The 23902-nt window shown below is 37.2% G+C and overlaps 16 non-coding genes across 16 annotated transcripts; all 16 read left to right on the top strand.

Annotated features, from left to right (window-relative positions):
- Window positions 1-127: 127 nt before the first annotated feature.
- On the top strand, window positions 128-200 carry TRNAK-UUU (transfer RNA lysine (anticodon UUU)). The gene has a single exon. It is a non-coding gene; the product is annotated as a tRNA-Lys (tRNA).
- A 1943-nt stretch (window positions 201-2143) lies between these two features.
- On the top strand, window positions 2144-2216 carry TRNAK-UUU (transfer RNA lysine (anticodon UUU)). The gene has a single exon. It is a non-coding gene; the product is annotated as a tRNA-Lys (tRNA).
- A 1943-nt stretch (window positions 2217-4159) lies between these two features.
- TRNAK-UUU (transfer RNA lysine (anticodon UUU)) lies at window positions 4160-4232 on the top strand. Its single transcript has one exon. It is a non-coding gene; the product is annotated as a tRNA-Lys (tRNA).
- Window positions 4233-6175: 1943 nt separating this feature from the next.
- TRNAK-UUU (transfer RNA lysine (anticodon UUU)) lies at window positions 6176-6248 on the top strand. The gene has a single exon. It is a non-coding gene; the product is annotated as a tRNA-Lys (tRNA).
- Window positions 6249-6575: 327 nt separating this feature from the next.
- TRNAR-UCU (transfer RNA arginine (anticodon UCU)) lies at window positions 6576-6666 on the top strand. Its single transcript is given in 2 exon segments — window positions 6576-6612; window positions 6631-6666. It is a non-coding gene; the product is annotated as a tRNA-Arg (tRNA).
- A 445-nt stretch (window positions 6667-7111) lies between these two features.
- TRNAK-UUU (transfer RNA lysine (anticodon UUU)) lies at window positions 7112-7184 on the top strand. Its single transcript has one exon. It is a non-coding gene; the product is annotated as a tRNA-Lys (tRNA).
- Window positions 7185-8185: 1001 nt separating this feature from the next.
- TRNAK-UUU (transfer RNA lysine (anticodon UUU)) lies at window positions 8186-8258 on the top strand. The gene has a single exon. It is a non-coding gene; the product is annotated as a tRNA-Lys (tRNA).
- A 327-nt stretch (window positions 8259-8585) lies between these two features.
- On the top strand, window positions 8586-8676 carry TRNAR-UCU (transfer RNA arginine (anticodon UCU)). Its single transcript is given in 2 exon segments — window positions 8586-8622; window positions 8641-8676. It is a non-coding gene; the product is annotated as a tRNA-Arg (tRNA).
- A 1518-nt stretch (window positions 8677-10194) lies between these two features.
- On the top strand, window positions 10195-10267 carry TRNAK-UUU (transfer RNA lysine (anticodon UUU)). The gene has a single exon. It is a non-coding gene; the product is annotated as a tRNA-Lys (tRNA).
- Window positions 10268-10594: 327 nt separating this feature from the next.
- On the top strand, window positions 10595-10685 carry TRNAR-UCU (transfer RNA arginine (anticodon UCU)). The gene is given in 2 exon segments: window positions 10595-10631; window positions 10650-10685. It is a non-coding gene; the product is annotated as a tRNA-Arg (tRNA).
- A 3534-nt stretch (window positions 10686-14219) lies between these two features.
- Window positions 14220-14292, top strand: TRNAK-UUU (transfer RNA lysine (anticodon UUU)). Its single transcript has one exon. It is a non-coding gene; the product is annotated as a tRNA-Lys (tRNA).
- Window positions 14293-14619: 327 nt separating this feature from the next.
- On the top strand, window positions 14620-14710 carry TRNAR-UCU (transfer RNA arginine (anticodon UCU)). The gene is given in 2 exon segments: window positions 14620-14656; window positions 14675-14710. It is a non-coding gene; the product is annotated as a tRNA-Arg (tRNA).
- Window positions 14711-18244: 3534 nt separating this feature from the next.
- Window positions 18245-18317, top strand: TRNAK-UUU (transfer RNA lysine (anticodon UUU)). The gene has a single exon. It is a non-coding gene; the product is annotated as a tRNA-Lys (tRNA).
- A 2343-nt stretch (window positions 18318-20660) lies between these two features.
- TRNAR-UCU (transfer RNA arginine (anticodon UCU)) lies at window positions 20661-20751 on the top strand. The gene is given in 2 exon segments: window positions 20661-20697; window positions 20716-20751. It is a non-coding gene; the product is annotated as a tRNA-Arg (tRNA).
- A 1518-nt stretch (window positions 20752-22269) lies between these two features.
- On the top strand, window positions 22270-22342 carry TRNAK-UUU (transfer RNA lysine (anticodon UUU)). The gene has a single exon. It is a non-coding gene; the product is annotated as a tRNA-Lys (tRNA).
- A 327-nt stretch (window positions 22343-22669) lies between these two features.
- On the top strand, window positions 22670-22760 carry TRNAR-UCU (transfer RNA arginine (anticodon UCU)). Its single transcript is given in 2 exon segments — window positions 22670-22706; window positions 22725-22760. It is a non-coding gene; the product is annotated as a tRNA-Arg (tRNA).
- Window positions 22761-23902: the final 1142 nt, after the last annotated feature.

The raw sequence follows: 23902 nt of genomic DNA, 5'->3' as shown, positions 1-23902 counted from the left end.
AAAACATCAATTTGTTATTAAACTCTACAAATTTGATTGCTAATGTATGTAACCATATTAATACACAGAGTGTAGGTCAGTGTACGTCCACATTTGTTTAGCTGTTTTTAAGACAGAGTATAGCAGAGCCTGGATAGCTCAGTCGGTAGAGCATCAGACTTTTAATCTGAGGAACCAGGGTTCAAGTCCCTGTTCAGGCGGGTGCTTCCTTTAAAGAAAAATTACTCTAATTGGATGCTCTTTTTGTGTTCCCCTGCATGACGAATAAGATATTCCATTACTAAAATTGCAAAAACGTCTTTCATGGAGTTGTGAAATGCACATCTGCCTCATATATCATGTGCCATTTGACTAAACTTAAGTCGTACGTAGATTTACCTAAGGTATCATGTAACTTGAGACGGTGAATATAATTTCCCCAATTCAATATTCAAAATAAATCCATGGTTATAGTATCAAATGAACTTTATAAAGCTGATCAACATTATTTCATTTCAGAATATCTCTGCACCTCATCAGAGCGTGTTGGCTCTGTGCTCTGTGGCGCAATGGATAGCGCATTGGACTTCTAGGTGAATGTAAAAAAGATATTCAAAGGTTGTGGGTTCGAATCCCACCAGAGTCAGTTTTATCCCTATTTATTTCATAACTGTTTAAAAGAGTAATAAACAGTGCATGCATGCTTCTGCTTCACCATAAAGGGCAGTGAAAGGAAGTCTATTTTAAATAGATACTATTCAAGTTACGCAATCTTTGCAGAAGAGGAAATTGGCAGCTGTACTTATGAAAATGTAATTTACTCAGAAGTAAGATTTTGGGCCCTTCCTTAATTTTACAATGTCAATAAAAACATATGAATTCTAAGTCAGCAAAAAAAATGAGATAGTAGCAATTTCAGGACTTACAATAAGGTTAAATTTACTGAAGAGATTTCAAATGCTTGAAGTACCAATTCATTATTATATTCCGCGTATTCAGTACTTAATACCGGCAACCATCTTAAGAAACGTAGTGATAGTTGGGACACTTCCAAATGTTGATAAGGTCATTTTGTGGAGTGACCTGTCCGAGCCTGGGTAGCTCAGTCGGGAGAGCATCAGACTTTTAATCTGAGGGCCCAGGGTTCAAGTCCCTGTTCAGGCGGCTTGGTTAAAGAAAATGTATATCAATTGCATACTCTTTTCAGGATCCAATGAATGGGGAGTCCTATTAGAGATGTTTCAAAAAAGTCTTAATCAAGTCATTACATACCCATCTGTCTTCTACATTCTTTGACAAGGGTTAAGAAGACTTACCCAAACTGTATCATGTAGTTTGTTGATTATCTTTTACCCAATTCAATGTTCAAAATGTAAGGTAGTGTCCGATTAACTTGATAAAGTTGGTCAACAGCTGATAGGTCATCTTTTTATTTGTGAATCTCTGATCACCGTGTTGAATCAGGTCGGATCTCTAGTGCAATGGATAGCGGCTTGGAGTCCTAGACGAATGTAGCAAAAGCATTCAAAGGCTTTGTGTTCAAACACCAGCTGGGTCAATTTTATCCCTCCTCTTATTTTATAACTAATTGAAACAGTAACAAGCAATGCCTGCGTCTGCATCACCAGAAACATTTACCAAAATGGCAGAGAAAGAAAGTCTACTTAAACAGAGACTGTTTGCTTTGAAAACATTGCATAATCTATGCCCAAGAGGAAATTCCCCAAGATACTGCTGAAAATGTATGTAATTTAGTAGGTAGTAATACTATTTGGCACTTTATTGATTTCACAATGTCATTTTAGACACATGATTTCTAAGTCAGCCGAAAATGAGATAGTACAAATTTCAGGATTTAAAATGGATTACGTGTGCTGCTGAAATTTCAAATGCTTAACACCTTCAATGCTACAGGAGATTTTCCTCCTGTGCTGAATGATCTGTAAATCCATTGTTCATGACGAGCTCAGCTCGTCATAAGCACACGACAAGTGTACTGCACGACGAGCTGAGCTCGTCATGAGCATGGAAGGGGTTAAAACATCAATTTGTTATTAAACTCTACAAATTTGATTGCTAATGTATGTAACCATATTAATACACAGAGTGTAGGTCAGTGTACGTCCACATTTGTTTAGCTGTTTTTAAGACAGAGTATAGCAGAGCCTGGATAGCTCAGTCGGTAGAGCATCAGACTTTTAATCTGAGGAACCAGGGTTCAAGTCCCTGTTCAGGCGGGTGCTTCCTTTAAAGAAAAATTACTCTAATTGGATGCTCTTTTTGTGTTCCCCTGCATGACGAATAAGATATTCCATTACTAAAATTGCAAAAACGTCTTTCATGGAGTTGTGAAATGCACATCTGCCTCATATATCATGTGCCATTTGACTAAACTTAAGTTGTACGTAGATTTACCTAAGGTATCATGTAACTTGAGACGGTGAATATAATTTCCCCAATTCAATATTCAAAATAAATCCATGGTTATAGTATCAAATGAACTTTATAAAGCTGATCAACATTATTTCATTTCAGAATATCTCTGCACCTCATCAGAGCGTATTGGCTCTGTGCTCTGTGGCGCAATGGATAGCGCATTGGACTTCTAGGTGAATGTAAAAAAGATATTCAAAGGTTGTGGGTTCAAATCCCACCAGAGTCAGTTTTATCCCTATTTATTTCATAACTGTTTAAAAGAGTAATAAACAGTGCATGCATGCTTCTGCTTCACCATAAAGGGCAGTGAAAGGAAGTCTATTTTAAATAGATACTATTCAAGTTACGCAATCTTTGCAGAAGAGGAAATTGGCAGCTGTACTTATGAAAATGTAATTTACTCAGAAGTAAGATTTTGGGCCCTTCCTTAATTTTACAATGTCAATAAAAACATATGAATTCTAAGTCAGCAAAAAAAATGAGATAGTAGCAATTTCAGGACTTACAATAAGGTTAAATTTACTGAAGAGATTTCAAATGCTTGAAGTACCAATTCATTATTATATTCTGCGTATTCAGTACTTAATACCGGCAACCATCTTAAGAAACGTAGTGATAGTTGGGACACTTCCAAATGTTGATAAGGTCATTTTGTGGAGTGACCTGTCCGAGCCTGGGTAGCTCAGTCGGGAGAGCATCAGACTTTTAATCTGAGGGCCCAGGGTTCAAGTCCCTGTTCAGGCGGCTTGGTTAAAGAAAAGGTATATCAATTGCATACTCTTTTCAGGATCCAATGAATGGGGAGTCCTATTAGAGATGTTTCAAAAAAGTCTTAATCAAGTCATTACATACCCATCTGTCTTCTACATTCTTTGACAAGGGTTAAGAAGACTTACCCAAACTGTATCATGTAGTTTGTTGATTATCTTTTACCCAATTCAATGTTCAAAATGTAAGGTAGTGTCCGATTAACTTGATAAAGTTGGTCAACAGCTGATAGGTCATCTTTTTATTTGTGAATCTCTGATCACCGTGTTGAATCAGGTCGGATCTCTAGTGCAATGGATAGCGGCTTGGAGTCCTAGACGAATGTAGCAAAAGCATTCAAAGGCTTTGTGTTCAAACACCAGCTGGGTCAATTTTATCCCTCCTCTTATTTTATAACTAATTGAAACAGTAACAAGCAATGCCTGCGTCTGCATCACCAGAAACATTTACCAAAATGGCAGAGAAAGAAAGTCTACTTAAACAGAGACTGTTTGCTTTGAAAACATTGCATAATCTATGCCCAAGAGGAAATTCCCCAAGATACTGCTGAAAATGTATGTAATTTAGTAGGTAGTAATACTATTTGGCACTTTATTGATTTCACAATGTCATTTTAGACACATGATTTCTAAGTCAGCCGAAAATGAGATAGTACAAATTTCAGGATTTAAAATGGATTACGTGTGCTGCTGAAATTTCAAATGCTTAACACCTTCAATGCTACAGGAGATTTTCCTCCTGTGCTGAATGATCTGTAAATCCATTGTTCATGACGAGCTCAGCTCGTCATAAGCACACGACAAGTGTACTGCACGACGAGCTGAGCTCGTCATGAGCATGGAAGGGGTTAAAACATCAATTTGTTATTAAACTCTACAAATTTGATTGCTAATGTATGTAACCATATTAATACACAGAGTGTAGGTCAGTGTACGTCCACATTTGTTTAGCTGTTTTTAAGACAGAGTATAGCAGAGCCTGGATAGCTCAGTCGGTAGAGCATCAGACTTTTAATCTGAGGAACCAGGGTTCAAGTCCCTGTTCAGGCGGGTGCTTCCTTTAAAGAAAAATTACTCTAATTGGATGCTCTTTTTGTGTTCCCCTGCATGACGAATAAGATATTCCATTACTAAAATTGCAAAAACGTCTTTCATGGAGTTGTGAAATGCACATCTGCCTCATATATCATGTGCCATTTGACTAAACTTAAGTTGTACGTAGATTTACCTAAGGTATCATGTAACTTGAGACGGTGAATATAATTTCCCCAATTCAATATTCAAAATAAATCCATGGTTATAGTATCAAATGAACTTTATAAAGCTGATCAACATTATTTCATTTCAGAATATCTCTGCACCTCATCAGAGCGTATTGGCTCTGTGCTCTGTGGCGCAATGGATAGCGCATTGGACTTCTAGGTGAATGTAAAAAAGATATTCAAAGGTTGTGGGTTCGAATCCCACCAGAGTCAGTTTTATCCCTATTTATTTCATAACTGTTTAAAAGAGTAATAAACAGTGCATGCATGCTTCTGCTTCACCATAAAGGGCAGTGAAAGGAAGTCTATTTTAAATAGATACTATTCAAGTTACGCAATCTTTGCAGAAGAGGAAATTGGCAGCTGTACTTATGAAAATGTAATTTACTCAGAAGTAAGATTTTGGGCCCTTCCTTAATTTTACAATGTCAATAAAAACATATGAATTCTAAGTCAGCAAAAAAAATGAGATAGTAGCAATTTCAGGACTTACAATAAGGTTAAATTTACTGAAGAGATTTCAAATGCTTGAAGTACCAATTCATTATTATATTCTGCGTATTCAGTACTTAATACCGGCAACCATCTTAAGAAACGTAGTGATAGTTGGGACACTTCCAAATGTTGATAAGGTCATTTTGTGGAGTGACCTGTCCGAGCCTGGGTAGCTCAGTCGGGAGAGCATCAGACTTTTAATCTGAGGGCCCAGGGTTCAAGTCCCTGTTCAGGCGGCTTGGTTAAAGAAAAGGTATATCAATTGCATACTCTTTTCAGGATCCAATGAATGGGGAGTCCTATTAGAGATGTTTCAAAAAAGTCTTAATCAAGTCATTACATACCCATCTGTCTTCTACATTCTTTGACAAGGGTTAAGAAGACTTACCCAAACTGTATCATGTAGTTTGTTGATTATCTTTTACCCAATTCAATGTTCAAAATGTAAGGTAGTGTCCGATTAACTTGATAAAGTTGGTCAACAGCTGATAGGTCATCTTTTTATTTGTGAATCTCTGATCACCGTGTTGAATCAGGTCGGATCTCTAGTGCAATGGATAGCGGCTTGGAGTCCTAGACGAATGTAGCAAAAGCATTCAAAGGCTTTGTGTTCAAACACCAGCTGGGTCAATTTTATCCCTCCTCTTATTTTATAACTAATTGAAACAGTAACAAGCAATGCCTACGTCTGCATCACCAGAAACATTTACCAAAATGGCAGAGAAAGAAAGTCTACTTAAACAGAGACTGTTTGCTTTGAAAACATTGCATAATCTATGCCCAAGAGGAAATTCCCCAAGATACTGCTGAAAATGGATGTAATTTAGTAGGTAGTAATACTATTTGGCACTTTATTGATTTCACAATGTCATTTTAGACACATGATTTCTAAGTCAGCCGAAAATGAGATAGTACAAATTTCAGGATTTAAAATGGATTACGTGTGCTGCTGAAATTTCAAATGCTTAACACCTTCAATGCTACAGGAGATTTTCCTCCTGTGCTGAATGATCTGTAAATCCATTGTTCATGACGAGCTCAGCTCGTCATAAGCACACGACAAGTGTACTGCACGACGAGCTGAGCTCGTCATGAGCATGGAAGGGGTTAAAACATCAATTTGTTATTAAACTCTACAAATTTGATTGCTAATATATGTAACCATATTAATACATAGAGTGTAGGTCAGTGTACGTCCACATTTGTTTAGCTGATTTTAAGACAGAGTATAGCAGAGCCTGGATAGCTCAGTCGGTAGAGCATCAGACTTTTAATCTGAGGGTCCAGGGTTCAAGTCCCTGTTCAGGCGGTTGCTTCCTTTAAAGAAAAATTACTCTAATTGGATGCTCTTTTTGTGTTCCCCTGCATGACGAATAAGATATTCCATTACTAAAATTGCAAAAACGTCTTTCATGGAGTTGTGAAATGCACATCTGCCTCATATATCATGTGCCATTTGACTAAACTTAAGTCGTACGTAGACTTACCTAAGGTATCATGTAACTTGAGACGGTGAATATAATTTCCCCAATTCAATATTCAAAATAAATCCATGGTTATAGTATCAAATGAACTTTATAAAGCTGATCAATATTATTTCATTTCAGAATATCTCTGCACCTAATCAGAGCGTATTGGCTCTGTGGCGCAATGGATAGCGCATTGGACTTCTAGGTGAATGTAAAAAAGATATTCAAAGGTTGTGGGTTCGAATCCCACCAGAGTCAGTTTTATCCCTATTTATTTCATATCTGTTTAAACGAGTAATAAACAGTGCATGCATGCTTCTGCTTCACCAAAAAGGGCAGTGAAAGGAAGTCTATTTTAAATAGATACTATTCAAATTACGCAATCTTTGCAGAAGAGGAAATTGGCAGCTGTACTTATGAAAATGTAATTTACTCAGAAGTAAGATTTTGGGCCCTTCCTTAATTTTACAATGTCAATAAAAACATATGACTTCTAAGTCAGCAAAAAAAATGAGATAGTAGCAATTTCAGGACTTACAATAAGGTTAAATTTACTGAAGAGATTTCAAATGCTTGAAGTACCAATTCATTATTATATTCCGCGTATTCAGTACTTAATACCGGCAACCATCTTAAGAAACGTAGTGATAGTTGGGACACTTCCAAATGTTGATAAGGTCATTTTGTGGAGCGACCTCTCCGAGCCTGGATAGCTCAGTCGGGAGAGCATCAGACTTTTAATCTGAGGGCCCAGGGTTCAAGTCCCTGTTCAGGCGGCTTGGTTAAAGAAAAGGTATATCAATTGCATACTCTTTTCAGGATCCAATGAATGGGGAGTCCTATTAGAGATGTTTCAAAATAGTCTTAATCAAGTCATTACATACCCATCTGTCTTATACATTCTTTGACAAGGGTTAAGAAGACTTACCCAAACTGTATCATGTAGTTTGACATGTTGATTATCTTTTACCCAATTCAATGTTCAAAATGTAAGGTAGTGTCCGATTAACTTGATAAAGTTGGTCAACAGCTGATAGGTCATCTTTTTATTTGTGAATCTCTGATCACGGTGTTGAATCAGGTCGGTTCTCTAGTGCAATGGATAGCGGCTTGGAGTCCTAGACGAATGTAGCAAAAGCATTCAAAGGCTTTGTGTTCAAACACCAGCTGGGTCAATTTTATCCCTCCTCTTATTTTATAACTAATTAAAACAGTAACAAGCAATGCCTGCGTCTGCATCACCAGAAACATTTACCAACATGGCAGTGAAAGAAAGTCTACTTAAACAGAGACTGTTTGCTTTGAAAACATTGCATAATCTATGCCCAAGAGGAAATTCCCAAAGATACTGCTGAAAATGTAATTTAGTAGGTAGTAATAGTATTTGGCACTTTATTGATTTCACAATGTCATTTTAGACACATGATTTCTAAGTCAGCCGAAAATGAGATAGTACAAATTTCAGGATTTAAAATGGATTACGTGTGCTGCTGAAATTTCAAATGCTTACCACCTTCAATGCTACAGGAGATTTTCCTCCTGTGTTGAATGATCTGTAAATCCATTGTTCATGACGAGCTCAGCTCGTCATAAGCACACGACAAGTGTACTGCACGACGAGCTGAGCTCGTCATGAGCATGGAAGGGGTTAAAACATCAATTTGTTATTAAACTCTACAAATTTGATTGCTAATGTATGTAACCATATTAATACACAGAGTGTAGGTCAGTGTACGTCCACATTTGTTTAGCTGTTTTTAAGACAGAGTATAGCAGAGCCTGGATAGCTCAGTCGGTAGAGCATCAGACTTTTAATCTGAGGAACCAGGGTTCAAGTCCCTGTTCAGGCGGGTGCTTCCTTTAAAGAAAAATTACTCTAATTGGATGCTCTTTTTGTGTTCCCCTGCATGACGAATAAGATATTCCATTACTAAAATTGCAAAAACGTCTTTCATGGAGTTGTGAAATGCACATCTGCCTCATATATCATGTGCCATTTGACTAAACTTAAGTCGTACGTAGATTTACCTAAGGTATCATGTAACTTGAGACGGTGAATATAATTTCCCCAATTCAATATTCAAAATAAATCCATGGTTATAGTATCAAATGAACTTTATAAAGCTGATCAACATTATTTCATTTCAGAATATCTCTGCACCTCATCAGAGCGTATTGGCTCTGTGGCGCAATGGATAGCGCATTGGACTTCTAGGTGAATGTAAAAAAGATATTCAAAGGTTGTGGGTTCGAATCCCACCAGAGTCAGTTTTATCCCTATTTATTTCATAACTGTTTAAAAGAGTAATAAACAGTGCATGCATGCTTCTGCTTCACCAAAAAGGGCAGTGAAAGGAAGTCTATTTTAAATAGATACTATTCAAGTTACGCAATCTTTGCAGAAGAGGAAATTGGCAGCTGTACTTATGAAAATGTAATTTACTCAGAAGTAAGATTTTGGGCCCTTCCTTAATTTTACAATGTCAATAAAAACATATGAATTCTAAGTCAGCAAAAAAAATGAGATAGTAGCAATTTCAGGACTTACAATAAGGTTAAATTTACTGAAGAGATTTCAAATGCTTAAAGTACCAATTCATTATTATATTCCGCGTATTCAGTACTTAATACCGGCAACCATCTTAAGAAACGTAGTGATAGTTGGGACACTTCCAAATGTTGATAAGGTCATTTTGTGGAGTGACCTGTCCGAGCCTGGGTAGCTCAGTCGGGAGAGCATCAGACTTTTAATCTGAGGGCCCAGGGTTCAAGTCCCTGTTCAGGCGGCTTGGTTAAAGAAAAGGTATATCAATTGCATACTCTTTTCAGGATCCAATGAATGGGGAGTCCTATTAGAGATGTTTCAAAAAAGTCTTAATCAAGTCATTACATACCCATCTGTCTTCTACATTCTTTGACAAGGGTTAAGAAGACTTACCCAAACTGTATCATGTAGTTTGTTGATTATCTTTTACCCAATTCAATGTTCAAAATGTAAGGTAGTGTCCGATTAACTTGATAAAGTTGGTCAACAGCTGATAGGTCATCTTTTTATTTGTGAATCTCTGATCACCGTGTTGAATCAGGTCGGATCTCTAGTGCAATGGATAGCGGCTTGGAGTCCTAGACGAATGTAGCAAAAGCATTCAAAGGCTTTGTGTTCAAACACCAGCTGGGTCAATTTTATTCCTCCTCTTATTTTATAACTAATTGAAACAGTAACAAGCAATGCCTGCGTCTGCATCACCAGAAACATTTACCAAAATGGCAGTGAAAGAAAGTCTACTTAAACAGAGACTGTTTGCTTTGAAAACATTGCATAATCTATGCTCAAGAGGAAGTTCCCAAAGAAACTGCTGAAAATGTATGTAATTTAGTAGGTAGTAATAGTATTTGGCACTTTATTGATTTCACAAGGTCATTTTAGACACATGATTTCTAAGTCAGCCGAAAATGAGATAGTACAAATTTCAGGATTTAAAATGGATTACGTGTGCTGCTGAAATTTCAAATGCTTAACACCTTCAATGCTACAGGAGATTTTCCTCCTGTGCTGAATGATCTGTAAATCCATTGTTCATGACGAGCTCAGCTCGTCATAAGCACACGACAAGTGTACTGCACGACGAGCTGAGCTCGTCATGAGCATGGAAGGGGTTAAAACATCAATTTGTTATTAAACTCTACAAATTTGATTGCTAATGTATGTAACCATATTAATACACAGAGTGTAGGTCAGTGTACGTCCACATTTGTTTAGCTGATTTTAAGACAGAGTATAGCAGAGCCTGGATAGCTCAGTCGGTAGAGCATCAGACTTTTAATCTGAGGGTCCAGGGTTCAAGTCCCTGTTCAGGCGGTTGCTTCCTTTAAAGAAAAATTACTCTAATTGGATGCTCTTTTTGTGTTCCCCTGCATGACGAATAAGATATTCCATTACTAAAATTGCAAAAACGTCTTTCATGGAGTTGTGAAATGCACATCTGCCTCATATATCATGTGCCATTTGCCTAAACTTAAGTCGTACGTAGACTTACCTAAGGTATCATGTAACTTGAGACGGTGAATATAATTTCCCCAATTCAATATTCAAAATAAATCCATGGTTATAGTATCAAATGAACTTTATAAAGCTGATCAACATTATTTCATTTCAGAATATCTCTGCACCTCATCAGAGTGTATTGGCTCTGTGGCGCAATGGATAGCGCATTGGACTTCTAGGTGAATGTAAAAAAGATATTCAAAGGTTGTGGGTTCGAATCCCACCAGAGTCACTTTTATCCCTATTTATTTCATAACTGTTTAAAAGAGTAATAAACAGTGCATGCATGCTTCTGCTTCACCAAAAAGGGCAGTGAAAGGAAGTCTATTTTAAATAGATACTATTCAAGTTACGCAATCTTTGCAGAAGAGGAAATTGGCAGCTGTACTTATGAAAATGTAATTTACTCAGAAGTAAGATTTTGGGCCCTTCCTTAATTTTACAATGTCAATAAAAACATATGAATTCTAAGTCAGCAAAAAAAATGAGATAGTAGCAATTTCAGGACTTACAATAAGGTTAAATTTACTGAAGAGATTTCAAATGCTTGAAGTACCAATTCATTATTATACTCCGCGTATTCAGTACTTAATACCGGCAACCATCTTAAGAAACGTAGTGATAGTTGGGACACTTCCAAATGTTGATAAGGTCATTTTGTGGAACGCCCTCTCCGAGCCTGGATAGCTCAGTCGGGAGAGCATCAGACTTTTAATCTGAGGGCCCAGGGATCAAGTCCCTGTTCAGGCGGCTTGGTTAAAGAAAAGGTATATCAATTGCATACTCTTTTCAGGATCCAATGAATGGGGAGTCCTATTAGAGATGTTTCAAAAAAGTCTTAATCAAGTCATTACATACCCATCTGTCTTCTACATTCTTTGACAAGGGTTAAGAAGACTTACCCAAACTGTATCATGTAGTTTGTTGATTATCTTTTATCCAATTCAATGTTCAAAATGTAAGGTAGTGTCCGATTAACTTGATAAAGTTGGTCAACAGCTGATAGGTCATCTTTTTATTTGTGAATCTCTGATCACCGTGTTGAATCAGGTCGGATCTCTAGTGCAATGGATAGCGGCTTGGAGTCCTAGACGAATGTAGCAAAAGCATTCAAAGGCTTTGTGTTCAAACACCAGCTGGTTCAATTTTATCCCTCCTCTTATTTTATAACTAATTGAAACAGTAACAAGCAATGCCTGCGTCTGCATCACCAGAAACATTTACCAAAATGGTAGAGAAAGAAAGTCTACTTAAACAGAGACTGTTTGCTTTGAAAACATTGCATAATCTATGCCCAAGAGGAAATTCCCCAAGATACTGCTGAAAATGTATGTAATTTAGTAGGTAGTAATACTATTTGGCACTTTATTGATTTCACAATGTCATTTTAGACACATGATTTCTAAGTCAGCCGAAAATGAGATAGTACAAATTTCAGGATTTAAAATGGATTACGTGTGCTGCTGAAATTTCAAATGCTTAACACCTTCAATGCTACAGGAGATTTTCCTCCTGTGCTGAATGATCTGTAAATCCATTGTTCATGACGAGCTCAGCTCGTCATAAGCACACGACAAGTGTACTGCACGACGAGCTGAGCTCGTCATGAGCATGGAAGGGGTTAAAACATCAATTTGTTATTAAACTCTACAAATTTGATTGCTAATGTATGTAACCATATTAATACACAGAGTGTAGGTCAGTGTACGTCCACATTTGTTTAGCTGTTTTTAAGACAGAGTATAGCAGAGCCTGGATAGCTCAGTCGGTAGAGCATCAGACATTTAATCTGAGGAACCAGGGTTCAAGTCCCTGTTCAGGCGGGTGCTTCCTTTAAAGAAAAATTACTCTAATTGGATGCTCTTTTTGTGTTCCCCTGCATGACGAATAAGATATTCCATTACTAAAATTGCAAAAACGTCTTTCATGGAGTTGTGAAATGCACATCTGCCTCATATATCATGTGCCATTTGACTAAACTTAAGTCGTACGTAGATTTACCTAAGGTATCATGTAACTTGAGACGGTGAATATAATTTCCCCAATTCAATATTCAAAATAAATCCATGGTTATAGTATCAAATGAACTTTATAAAGCTGATCAACATTATTTCATTTCAGAATATCTCTGCACCTCATCAGAGCGTGTTGGCTCTGTGCTCTGTGGCGCAATGGATAGCGCATTGGACTTCTAGGTGAATGTAAAAAAGATATTCAAAGGTTGTGGGTTCGAATCCCACCAGAGTCAGTTTTATCCCTATTTATTTCATAACTGTTTAAAAGAGTAATAAACAGTGCATGCATGCTTCTGCTTCACCATAAAGGGCAGTGAAAGGAAGTCTATTTTAAATAGATACTATTCAAGTTACGCAATCTTTGCAGAAGAGGAAATTGGCAGCTGTACTTATGAAAATGTAATTTACTCAGAAGTAAGATTTTGGGCCCTTCCTTAATTTTACAATGTCAATAAAAACATATGAATTCTAAGTCAGCAAAAAAAATGAGATAGTAGCAATTTCAGGACTTACAATAAGGTTAAATTTACTGAAGAGATTTCAAATGCTTGAAGTACCAATTCATTATTATATTCCGCGTATTCAGTACTTAATACCGGCAACCATCTTAAGAAACGTAGTGATAGTTGGGACACTTCCAAATGTTGATAAGGTCATTTTGTGGAGTGACCTGTCCGAGCCTGGGTAGCTCAGTCGGGAGAGCATCAGACTTTTAATCTGAGGGCCCAGGGTTCAAGTCCCTGTTCAGGCGGCTTGGTTAAAGAAAAGGTATATCAATTGCATACTCTTTTCAGGATCCAATGAATGGGGAGTCCTATTAGAGATGTTTCAAAAAAGTCTTAATCAAGTCATTACATACCCATCTGTCTTCTACATTCTTTGACAAGGGTTAAGAAGACTTACCCAAACTGTATCATGTAGTTTGTTGATTATCTTTTACCCAATTCAATGTTCAAAATGTAAGGTAGTGTCCGATTAACTTGATAAAGTTGGTCAACAGCTGATAGGTCATCTTTTTATTTGTGAATCTCTGATCACCGTGTTGAATCAGGTCGGATCTCTAGTGCAATGGATAGCGGCTTGGAGTCCTAGACGAATGTAGCAAAAGCATTCAAAGGCTTTGTGTTCAAACACCAGCTGGGTCAATTTTATCCCTCCTCTTATTTTATAACTAATTGAAACAGTAACAAGCAATGCCTGCGTCTGCATCACCAGAAACATTTACCAAAATGGCAGAGAAAGAAAGTCTACTTAAACAGAGACTGTTTGCTTTGAAAACATTGCATAATCTATGCCCAAGAGGAAATTCCCCAAGATACTGCTGAAAATGTATGTAATTTAGTAGGTAGTAATACTATTTGGCACTTTATTGATTTCACAAGGTCATTTTAGACACATGATTTCTAAGTCAGCCGAAAATGAGATAGTACAAATTTCAGGATTTAAAATGGATTACGTGTGCTGCTGAAATTTCAAATGCTTAACACCTTCAATGCTACAGGAGATTTTCCTCCTGTGCTGAATGATCTGTAAATCCATTGTTCATGACGAGCTCAGCTCGTCATAAGCACACGACAAGTGTACTGCACGACGAGCTGAGCTCGTCATGAGCATGGAAGGGGTTAAAACATCAATTTGTTATTAAACTCTACAAATTTGATTGCTAATGTATGTAACCATATTAATACACAGAGTGTAGGTCAGTGTACGTCCACATTTGTTTAGCTGATTTTAAGACAGAGTATAGCAGAGCCTGGATAGCTCAGTCGGTAGAGCATCAGACTTTTAATCTGAGGGTCCAGGGTTCAAGTCCCTGTTCAGGCGGTTGCTTCCTTTAAAGAAAAATTACTCTAATTGGATGCTCTTTTTGTGTTCCCCTGCATGACGAATAAGATATTCCATTACTAAAATTGCAAAAACGTCTTTCATGGAGTTGTGAAATGCACATCTGCCTCATATATCATGTGCCATTTGCCTAAACTTAAGTCGTACGTAGACTTACCTAAGGTATCATGTAACTTGAGACGGTGAATATAATTTCCCCAATTCAATATTCAAAATAAATCCATGGTTATAGTATCAAATGAACTTTATAAAGCTGATCAACATTATTTCATTTCAGAATATCTCTGCACCTCATCAGAGTGTATTGGCTCTGTGGCGCAATGGATAGCGCATTGGACTTCTAGGTGAATGTAAAAAAGATATTCAAAGGTTGTGGGTTCGAATCCCACCAGAGTCACTTTTATCCCTATTTATTTCATAACTGTTTAAAAGAGTAATAAACAGTGCATGCATGCTTCTGCTTCACCAAAAAGGGCAGTGAAAGGAAGTCTATTTTAAATAGATACTATTCAAGTTACGCAATCTTTGCAGAAGAGGAAATTGGCAGCTGTACTTATGAAAATGTAATTTACTCAGAAGTAAGATTTTGGGCCCTTCCTTAATTTTACAATGTCAATAAAAACATATGAATTCTAAGTCAGCAAAAAAAATGAGATAGTAGCAATTTCAGGACTTACAATAAGGTTAAATTTACTGAAGAGATTTCAAATGCTTGAAGTACCAATTCATTATTATACTCCGCGTATTCAGTACTTAATACCGGCAACCATCTTAAGAAACGTAGTGATAGTTGGGACACTTCCAAATGTTGATAAGGTCATTTTGTGGAACGCCCTCTCCGAGCCTGGATAGCTCAGTCGGGAGAGCATCAGACTTTTAATCTGAGGGCCCAGGGATCAAGTCCCTGTTCAGGCGGCTTGGTTAAAGAAAAGGTATATCAATTGCATACTCTTTTCAGGATCCAATGAATGGGGAGTCCTATTAGAGATGTTTCAAAAAAGTCTTAATCAAGTCATTACATACCCATCTGTCTTCTACATTCTTTGACAAGGGTTAAGAAGACTTACCCAAACTGTATCATGTAGTTTGTTGATTATCTTTTATCCAATTCAATGTTCAAAATGTAAGGTAGTGTCCGATTAACTTGATAAAGTTGGTCAACAGCTGATAGGTCATCTTTTTATTTGTGAATCTCTGATCACCGTGTTGAATCAGGTCGGATCTCTAGTGCAATGGATAGCGGCTTGGAGTCCTAGACGAATGTAGCAAAAGCATTCAAAGGCTTTGTGTTCAAACACCAGCTGGTTCAATTTTATCCCTCCTCTTATTTTATAACTAATTGAAACAGTAACAAGCAATGCCTGCGTCTGCATCACCAGAAACATTTACCAAAATGGTAGAGAAAGAAAGTCTACTTAAACAGAGACTGTTTGCTTTGAAAACATTGCATAATCTATGCCCAAGAGGAAATTCCCCAAGATACTGCTGAAAATGTATGTAATTTAGTAGGTAGTAATACTATTTGGCACTTTATTGATTTCACAATGTCATTTTAGACACATGATTTCTAAGTCAGCCGAAAATGAGATAGTACAAATTTCAGGATTTAAAATGGATTACGTGTGCTGCTGAAATTTCAAATGCTTAACACCTTCAATGCTACAGGAGATTTTCCTCCTGTGCTGAATGATCTGTAAATCCATTGTTCATGACGAGCTCAGCTCGTCATAAGCACACGACAAGTGTACTGCACGACGAGCTGAGCTCGTCATGAGCATGGAAGGGGTTAAAACATCAATTTGTTATTAAACTCTACAAATTTGATTGCTAATGTATGTAACCATATTAATACACAGAGTGTAGGTCAGTGTACGTCCACATTTGTTTAGCTGTTTTTAAGACAGAGTATAGCAGAGCCTGGATAGCTCAGTCGGTAGAGCATCAGACATTTAATCTGAGGAACCAGGGTTCAAGTCCCTGTTCAGGCGGGTGCTTCCTTTAAAGAAAAATTACTCTAATTGGATGCTCTTTTTGTGTTCCCCTGCATGACGAATAAGATATTCCATTACTAAAATTGCAAAAACGTCTTTCATGGAGTTGTGAAATGCACATCTGCCTCATATATCATGTGCCATTTGACTAAACTTAAGTCGTACGTAGATTTACCTAAGGTATCATGTAACTTGAGACGGTGAATATAATTTCCCCAATTCAATATTCAAAATAAATCCATGGTTATAGTATCAAATGAACTTTATAAAGCTGATCAACATTATTTCATTTCAGAATATCTCTGCACCTCATCAGAGCGTGTTGGCTCTGTGCTCTGTGGCGCAATGGATAGCGCATTGGACTTCTAGGTGAATGTAAAAAAGATATTCAAAGGTTGTGGGTTCGAATCCCACCAGAGTCAGTTTTATCCCTATTTATTTCATAACTGTTTAAAAGAGTAATAAACAGTGCATGCATGCTTCTGCTTCACCATAAAGGGCAGTGAAAGGAAGTCTATTTTAAATAGATACTATTCAAGTTACGCAATCTTTGCAGAAGAGGAAATTGGCAGCTGTACTTATGAAAATGTAATTTACTCAGAAGTAAGATTTTGGGCCCTTCCTTAATTTTACAATGTCAATAAAAACATATGAATTCTAAGTCAGCAAAAAAAATGAGATAGTAGCAATTTCAGGACTTACAATAAGGTTAAATTTACTGAAGAGATTTCAAATGCTTGAAGTACCAATTCATTATTATATTCCGCGTATTCAGTACTTAATACCGGCAACCATCTTAAGAAACGTAGTGATAGTTGGGACACTTCCAAATGTTGATAAGGTCATTTTGTGGAGTGACCTGTCCGAGCCTGGGTAGCTCAGTCGGGAGAGCATCAGACTTTTAATCTGAGGGCCCAGGGTTCAAGTCCCTGTTCAGGCGGCTTGGTTAAAGAAAAGGTATATCAATTGCATACTCTTTTCAGGATCCAATGAATGGGGAGTCCTATTAGAGATGTTTCAAAAAAGTCTTAATCAAGTCATTACATACCCATCTGTCTTCTACATTCTTTGACAAGGGTTAAGAAGACTTACCCAAACTGTATCATGTAGTTTGTTGATTATCTTTTACCCAATTCAATGTTCAAAATGTAAGGTAGTGTCCGATTAACTTGATAAAGTTGGTCAACAGCTGATAGGTCATCTTTTTATTTGTGAATCTCTGATCACCGTGTTGAATCAGGTCGGATCTCTAGTGCAATGGATAGCGGCTTGGAGTCCTAGACGAATGTAGCAAAAGCATTCAAAGGCTTTGTGTTCAAACACCAGCTGGGTCAATTTTATCCCTCCTCTTATTTTATAACTAATTGAAACAGTAACAAGCAATGCCTGCGTCTGCATCACCAGAAACATTTACCAAAATGGCAGAGAAAGAAAGTCTACTTAAACAGAGACTGTTTGCTTTGAAAACATTGCATAATCTATGCCCAAGAGGAAATTCCCCAAGATACTGCTGAAAATGTATGTAATTTAGTAGGTAGTAATACTATTTGGCACTTTATTGATTTCACAATGTCATTTTAGACACATGATTTCTAAGTCAGCCGAAAATGAGATAGTACAAATTTCAGGATTTAAAATGGATTACGTGTGCTGCTGAAATTTCAAATGCTTAACACCTTCAATGCTACAGGAGATTTTCCTCCTGTGCTGAATGATCTGTAAATCCATTGTTCATGACGAGCTCAGCTCGTCATAAGCACACGACAAGTGTACTGCACGACGAGCTGAGCTCGTCATGAGCATGGAAGGGGTTAAAACATCAATTTGTTATTAAACTCTACAAATTTGATTGCTAATGTATGTAACCATATTAATACACAGAGTGTAGGTCAGTGTACGTCCACATTTGTTTAGCTGTTTTTAAGACAGAGTATAGCAGAGCCTGGATAGCTCAGTCGGTAGAGCATCAGACTTTTAATCTGAGGAACCAGGGTTCAAGTCCCTGTTCAGGCGGGTGCTTCCTTTAAAGAAAAATTACTCTAATTGGATGCTCTTTTTGTGTTCCCCTGCATGACGAATAAGATATTCCATTACTAAAATTGCAAAAACGTCTTTCATGGAGTTGTGAAATGCACATCTGCCTCATATATCATGTGCCATTTGACTAAACTTAAGTTGTACGTAGATTTACCTAAGGTATCATGTAACTTGAGACGGTGAATATAATTTCCCCAATTCAATATTCAAAATAAATCCATGGTTATAGTATCAAATGAACTTTATAAAGCTGATCAACATTATTTCATTTCAGAATATCTCTGCACCTCATCAGAGCGTATTGGCTCTGTGCTCTGTGGCGCAATGGATAGCGCATTGGACTTCTAGGTGAATGTAAAAAAGATATTCAAAGGTTGTGGGTTCGAATCCCACCAGAGTCAGTTTTATCCCTATTTATTTCATAACTGTTTAAAAGAGTAATAAACAGTGCATGCATGCTTCTGCTTCACCATAAAGGGCAGTGAAAGGAAGTCTATTTTAAATAGATACTATTCAAGTTACGCAATCTTTGCAGAAGAGGAAATTGGCAGCTGTACTTATGAAAATGTAATTTACTCAGAAGTAAGATTTTGGGCCCTTCCTTAATTTTACAATGTCAATAAAAACATATGAATTCTAAGTCAGCAAAAAAAATGAGATAGTAGCAATTTCAGGACTTACAATAAGGTTAAATTTACTGAAGAGATTTCAAATGCTTGAAGTACCAATTCATTATTATATTCTGCGTATTCAGTACTTAATACCGGCAACCATCTTAAGAAACGTAGTGATAGTTGGGACACTTCCAAATGTTGATAAGGTCATTTTGTGGAGTGACCTGTCCGAGCCTGGGTAGCTCAGTCGGGAGAGCATCAGACTTTTAATTTGAGGGCCCAGGGTTCAAGTCCCTGTTCAGGCGGCTTGGTTAAAGAAAAGGTATATCAATTGCATACTCTTTTCAGGATCCAATGAATGGGGAGTCCTATTAGAGATGTTTCAAAAAAGTCTTAATCAAGTCATTACATACCCATCTGTCTTCTACATTCTTTGACAAGGGTTAAGAAGACTTACCCAAACTGTATCATGTAGTTTGTTGATTATCTTTTACCCAATTCAATGTTCAAAATGTAAGGTAGTGTCCGATTAACTTGATAAAGTTGGTCAACAGCTGATAGGTCATCTTTTTATTTGTGAATCTCTGATCACCGTGTTGAATCAGGTCGGATCTCTAGTGCAATGGATAGCGGCTTGGAGTCCTAGACGAATGTAGCAAAAGCATTCAAAGGCTTTGTGTTCAAACACCAGCTGGGTCAATTTTATCCCTCCTCTTATTTTATAACTAATTGAAACAGTAACAAGCAATGCCTGCGTCTGCATCACCAGAAACATTTACCAAAATGGCAGTGAAAGAAAGTCTACTTAAACAGAGACTGTTTGCTTTGAAAACATTGCATAATCTATGCTCAAGAGGAAGTTCCCAAAGAAACTGCTGAAAATGTATGTAATTTAGTAGGTAGTAATAGTATTTGGCACTTTATTGATTTCACAAGGTCATTTTAGACACATGATTTCTAAGTCAGCCGAAAATGAGATAGTACAAATTTAAGGATTTAAAATGGATTACGTGTGCTGCTGAAATTTCAAATGCTTAACACCTTCAATGCTACAGGAGATTTTCCTCCTGTGCTGAATGATCTGTAAATCCATTGTTCATGACGAGCTCAGCTCGTCATAAGCACACGACAAGTGTACTGCACGACGAGCTGAGCTCGTCATGAGCATGGAAGGGGTTAAAACATCAATTTGTTATTAAACTCTACAAATTTGATTGCTAATATATGTAACCATATTAATACACAGAGTGTAGGTCAGTGTACGTCCACATTTGTTTAGCTGATTTTAAGACAGAGTATAGCAGAGCCTGGATAGCTCAGTCGGTAGAGCATCAGGCTTTTAATCTGAGGGTCCAGGGTTCAAGTCCCTGTTCAGGCGGTTGCTTCCTTTAAAGAAAAATTACTCTAATTGGATGCTCTTTTTGTGTTCCCCTGCATGACGAATAAGATATTCCATTACTAAAATTGCAAAAACGTCTTTCATGGAGTTGTGAAATGCACATCTGCCTCATATATCATGTGCCATTTGCCTAAACTTAAGTCGTACGTAGACTTACCTAAGGTATCATGTAACTTGAGACGGTGAATATAATTTCCCCAATTCAATATTCAAAATAAATCCATGGTTATAGTATCAAATGAACTTTATAAAGCTGATCAACATTATTTCATTTCAGAATATCTCTGCACCTCATCAGAGTGTATTGGCTCTGTGGCGCAATGGATAGCGCATTGGACTTCTAGGTGAATGTAAAAAAGATATTCAAAGGTTGTGGGTTCGAATCCCACCAGAGTCACTTTTATCCCTATTTATTTCATAACTGTTTAAAAGAGTAATAAACAGTGCATGCATGCTTCTGCTTCACCAAAAAGGGCAGTGAAAGGAAGTCTATTTTAAATAGATACTATTCAAGTTACGCAATCTTTGCAGAAGAGGAAATTGGCAGCTGTACTTATGAAAATTTAATTTACTCAGAAGTAAGATTTTGGGCCCTTCCTTAATTTTACAATGTCAATAAAAACATATGAATTCTAAGTCAGCAAAAAAAATGAGATAGTAGCAATTTCAGGACTTACAATAAGGTTAAATTTACTGAAGAGATTTCAAATGCTTGAAGTACCAATTCATTATTATATTCCGCGTATTCAGTACTTAATACCGGCAACCATCTTAAGAAACGTAGTGATAGTTGGGACACTTCCAAATGTTGATAAGGTCATTTTGTGGAGCGCCCTCTCCGAGCCTGGATAGCTCAGTCGGGAGAGCATCAGACTTTTAATCTGAGGTCCCAGGGATCAAGTCCCTGTTCAGGCGGCTTGGTTAAAGAAAAGGTATATCAATTGCATACTCTTTTCAGGATCCAATGAATGGGGAGTCCTATTAGAGATGTTTCAAAAAAGTCTTAATCAAGTCATTACATACCCATCTGTCTTCTACATTCTTTGACAAGGGTTAAGAAGACTTACCCAAACTGTATCATGTAGTTTGTTGATTATCTTTTACCCAATTCAATGTTCAAAATGTAAGGTAGTGTCCGATTAACTTGATAAAGTTGGTCAACAGCTGATAGGTCATCTTTTTATTTGTGAATCTCTGATCACCGTGTTGAATCAGGTCGGATCTCTAGTGCAATGGATAGCGGCTTGGAGTCCTAGACGAATGTAGCAAAAGCATTCAAAGGCTTTGTGTTCAAACACCAGCTGGGTCAATTTTATCCCTCCTCTTATTTTATAACTAATTGAAACAGTAACAAGCAATGCCTGCGTCTGCATCACCAGAAACATTTACCAAAATGGCAGTGAAAGAAAGTCTACTTAAACAGAGACTGTTTGCTTTGAAAACATTGCATAATCTATGCTCAAGAGGAAGTTCCCAAAGAAACTGCTGAAAATGTATGTAATTTAGTAGGTAGTAATAGTATTTGGCACTTTATTGATTTCACAAGGTCATTTTAGACACATGATTTCTAAGTCAGCCGAAAATGAGATAGTACAAATTTAAGGATTTAAAATGGATTACGTGTGCTGCTGAAATTTCAAATGCTTAACACCTTCAATGCTACAGGAGATTTTCCTCCTGTGCTGAATGATCTGTAAATCCATTGTTCATGACGAGCTCAGCTCGTCATAAGCACACGACAAGTGTACTGCACGACGAGCTGAGCTCGTCATGAGCATGGAAGGGGTTAAAACATCAATTTGTTATTAAACTCTACAAATTTGATTGCTAATATATGTAACCATATTAATACACAGAGTGTAGGTCAGTGTATGTCCACATTTGTTTAGCTGATTTTAAGACAGAGTATAGCAGAGCCTGGATAGCTCAGTCGGTAGAGCATCAGACTTTTAATCTGAGGGTCCAGGGTTCAAGTCCCTGTTCAGGCGGTTGCTTCCTTTAAAGAAAAATTACTCTAATTGGATGCTCTTTTTGTGTTCCCCTGCATGACGAATAAGATATTCCATTACTAAAATTGCAAAAACGTCTTTCATGGAGTTGTGAAATGCACATCTGCCTCATATATCATGTGCCATTTGCCTAAACTTAAGTCGTACGTAGACTTACCTAAGGTATCATGTAACTTGAGACGGTGAATATAATTTCCCCAATTCAATATTCAAAATAAATCCATGGTTATAGTATCAAATGAACTTTATAAAGCTGATCAACATTATTTCATTTCAGAATATCTCTGCACCTCATCAGAGTGTATTGGCTCTGTGGCGCAATGGATAGCGCATTGGACTTCTAGGTGAATGTAAAAAAGATATTCAAAGGTTGTGGGTTCGAATCCCACCAGAGTCACTTTTATCCCTATTTATTTCATAACTGTTTAAAAGAGTAATAAACAGTGCATGCATGCTTCTGCTTCACCAAAAAGGGCAGTGAAAGGAAGTCTATTTTAAATAGATACTATTCAAGTTACGCAATCTTTGCAGAAGAGGAAATTGGCAGCTGTACTTATGAAAATGTAATTTACTCAGAAGTAAGATTTTGGGCCCTTCCTTAATTTTACAATGTCAATAAAAACATATGAATTCTAAGTCAGCAAAAAAAATGAGATAGTAGCAATTTCAGGACTTACAATAAGGTTAAATTTACTGAAGAGATTTCAAATGCTTGAAGTACCAATTCATTATTATATTCCGCGTATTCAGTACTTAATACCGGCAACCATCTTAAGAAACGTAGTGATAGTTGGGACACTTCCAAATGTTGATAAGGTCATTTTGTGGAGTGACCTGTCCGAGCCTGGGTAGCTCAGTCGGGAGAGCATCAGACTTTTAATCTGAGGGCCCAGGGTTCAAGTCCCTGTTCAGGCGGCTTGGTTAAAGAAAAGGTATATCAATTGCATACTCTTTTCAGGATCCAATGAATGGGGAGTCCTATTAGAGATGTTTCAAAAAAGTCTTAATCAAGTCATTACATACCCATCTGTCTTCTACATTCTTTGACAAGGGTTAAGAAGACTTACCCAAACTGTATCATGTAGTTTGTTGATTATCTTTTACCCAATTCAATGTTCAAAATGTAAGGTAGTGTCCGATTAACTTGATAAAGTTGGTCAACAGCTGATAGGTCATCTTTTTATTTGTGAATCTCTGATCACCGTGTTGAATCAGGTCGGATCTCTAGTGCAATGGATAGCGGCTTGGAGTCCTAGACGAATGTAGCAAAAGCATTCAAAGGCTTTGTGTTCAAACACCAGCTGGGTCAATTTTATCCCTCCTCTTATTTTATAACTAATTGAAACAGTAACAAGCAATGCCTGCGTCTGCATCACCAGAAACATTTACCAAAATGGCAGAGAAAGAAAGTCTACTTAAACAGAGACTGTTTGCTTTGAAAACATTGCATAATCTATGCCCAAGAGGAAATTCCCCAAGATACTGCTGAAAATGTATGTAATTTAGTAGGTAGTAATACTATTTGGCACTTTATTGATT

Source organism: Lissotriton helveticus, chromosome 1_1, assembly GCF_964261635.1.
Source record: "Lissotriton helveticus chromosome 1_1, aLisHel1.1, whole genome shotgun sequence".
NCBI classification, from domain to species: domain Eukaryota; kingdom Metazoa; phylum Chordata; class Amphibia; order Caudata; family Salamandridae; genus Lissotriton; species Lissotriton helveticus.
Note: the sequence above shows the minus strand (reverse complement) of the source record. Positions and strands in the feature narration are given on the sequence as shown.